The following is a 2,830-nucleotide window of genomic DNA, read 5'->3' as shown; positions in this document are numbered from 1 at the left end:
TCACCACAAACTATGGGAAATTCTTAAAGAAATGGGAACCCTGGACCACCTTGTCTGCCTCCTGAGAAATCTTTATGCAGGTCAAGAAGCAACAGGTAGAACCGGAAATGGAATAACAGACTGGTTCCAAACTGGGAAAAGAGTACGTCAAAGCTGTATATCGTCACCCTGCTTATTTAACTTATATGCAGAGTACATCATGAGGAATGCTGGGCTGGATGAAGCACAAACTGGAATCAAGATTGCCAGAAGAAATATCAATAACCACAGATACACAGATGACACCACCCTTATGGCAGAAAGCAAAGAAGGATTAATGAGGCTTTGATGAAAGAAAAGAGTAGAAAAAGCTGGCTTGAAACTCAACACAGTAAAAAACAAAGATCATGGCATCCAGTCCTATCACTTCATAGCAAATAGATGGGGAGACAGTGGAAACAGTGTCAGACTTTATTTTATTGGGCTCCAAATCACTGCAGACAGTGACTGCAGCCATGAAATTAAATGATGCTTGCTCCTTGGAAGAAAAGCCATCACAAACCTAGACAGCATATTCAAAAGCAGAGACATTACTTTGCCCACAAAGGTCCATCTAGTCAAAACTATGGTTTTTCCAGTAGTCATGTATGGATTTGAGAGTTGGACTATAAAAGAAAAAAGTCAGGCACTGGATAATTGATTCTTTTGAACTATGGTGTTGGAGAAGATTCTTGAGAATCCCTTGGACTACAAGGAGATCAAACCAGTCAATCCTAATGGAAATCAGTCCTGAATGTTCACTGCAGGAAATGATGTTGAAGCTGAAACTCCAATACTTTGGCCACCTGATGCAAAGAACTGACTCATTCAAAAACACCCTGATGCTGGGAAAGATTGAAGGCAGGAGGTTTAGAGAACGACAGAGGACGTTATGGTTTGATGGCATCACAGACTCAATGGACATGAGTTTGAGCAAGTTCCAGGAGTTGATGGACAGGGAAAGCCTGGCATGCTGCAGTCCATGGGGTCACAGAGTCAGACACAATTGAGTGACGGATCTGAACTGCCTGAAGTATCTACCCAAAGTTACTATGAAGTAGAGAGGGGAAGCAAGTTACTGTGTATTCCTATTCACTCTCTCTCTTTTTTCTCTCTCCCTCACCCATTCTCTTGGTCTTTGTACTTCATTTTTTCTCTCTTTCTCATAAGATAGGACTGAAGCAAAGTGTGTGTGTGTGTTTATGTCTGTTTATCTCCTTACTCTCTCTCTGTCCATAATGCATGCCTTCTTTCAAAAGTGACTGTAGTTGGTTTACATGTGGCTTGCTTGAAGCTATATACCAAGTCAACTCATGATAAAAGACTCAAGAGAGAATAGAGTGTTTTTCAACTATTAAATCTAGACTAATGCACACTACAGCATCAAAAATTATTAGAGAGCAAAAGTACCTTACTGACACTTCTATTCATTTTATGGATGAAACTGAGGCTCAACCAGTTAAAAACAAGAATCCAGTGCTCGCTTCGGCAGCACATATACTAAAATTGGAACGATACAGAGAAGATTAGCATGGCCCCTGGGCAAGGATGACACGCAAATTCGTGAAGCGTTCCATATTTTTCCAATCATCTTTTCTGACCACAGTGCAGTAAGATTAGATCTCAATTACAGGAAAAAAATTGTTAAAAATTCAAACATATGGAGGCTAAATAACACACTTCTGAATAACCAACAAATCATAGAAGAAATCAAAAAAGAAACCAAAATATGTATAGAAATGAATGAAATTGAAAACACAACAACCCAAAACATATGGGACGCTGTAAAAGAAGTGCTAAGGGGAAGGTTCATAGCATTACAGGCTTACCTCAAGAAACAAGGAAACAGGCAAATAAATAACCTAACTCTACACCTAAAGCAATTAGAGAAGGAAGAAATGAAGAACCCCAGGGTTAGCAGAAGGAAAGAAATCTTAAAAATCAGGGCAGAAATAAATGCAAAAGAAACTAAAGAGACCATAGCAAAAATCAACAAAGATAAAAGCTGGTTTTTTGAAAATATAAACAAAATTGACAAAGCATTAGCAAGACTCATTAAGAAACAAAGAGAGAAGAACCAAATTAACAAAATTAGAAATGAAAATGGAGAGATCACAACAGACAACTCTGAAATACAAAGGATCATAAGAGACTACTACCAGCAGCTCTATGCCAATAAAATGGACAACTTGGCTGAAATGGACAAATTCTTAGAAAAGTATAACTTTCCAAAACTGAACCAGGAAGAAATAGAAGATCTTAACAGACCCATCACAAGCAAGGAAATCGAAACTGTAATCAGAAATCTTCTAGCAAACAAAAGCCCAGGACCAGATGGCTTCACAGCTGAATTCTACCAAAAATTTAGAGAAGAGCTAACACCTATCTTACTCAACTCTTCCAGAAAATTGCAGAAGAAGGGAAACTTCCAAACTCATTCTATGAGGCCACCATCACCCTAATTCCAAAACCAGACAAAGATGCCACAAAAAAAGAAAACTACAGGCCAATATCACTGATGAACTTAGATGCAAAAATCCTTAACAACATTCTAGCAAACGGAATCCAACAACATATTAAAAAAAATTATACATCATGACCAAGTGGGGTTTATCCAAGGAATGCAAGGATTCTTTAATATATGCAAATCAATCAATGTAATACTCCACATTAACAAATTGAAAGATAAAAACCATATGATTATCTCAATAGATGCAGAGAAAGCCTTTGACAAAATTCAACATCCTTTTATGATTAAAACTCTCCAGAAAGCAGGAATAGAAGGAACATACCTCAACATAATAAAAGCTAT

General features: G+C 37.7%; 1 non-coding gene across 1 annotated transcript; it reads left to right on the top strand.

Moving 5' to 3' along the window:
* Positions 1 to 1,494: 1,494 nt before the first annotated feature.
* LOC122436049 lies at positions 1,495 to 1,601 on the top strand. Its single transcript, XR_006267822.1, has one exon. It is a non-coding gene; the product is annotated as a U6 spliceosomal RNA (small nuclear RNA).
* Positions 1,602 to 2,830: the final 1,229 nt, after the last annotated feature.

The sequence above is a fragment of the Cervus canadensis genome, chromosome X (genome assembly GCF_019320065.1).
Source record: "Cervus canadensis isolate Bull #8, Minnesota chromosome X, ASM1932006v1, whole genome shotgun sequence".
In the NCBI taxonomy this organism is placed as follows: Eukaryota; Metazoa; Chordata; class Mammalia; order Artiodactyla; family Cervidae; genus Cervus; species Cervus canadensis.
This window is presented reverse-complemented; position numbering and strand designations above follow the sequence as displayed.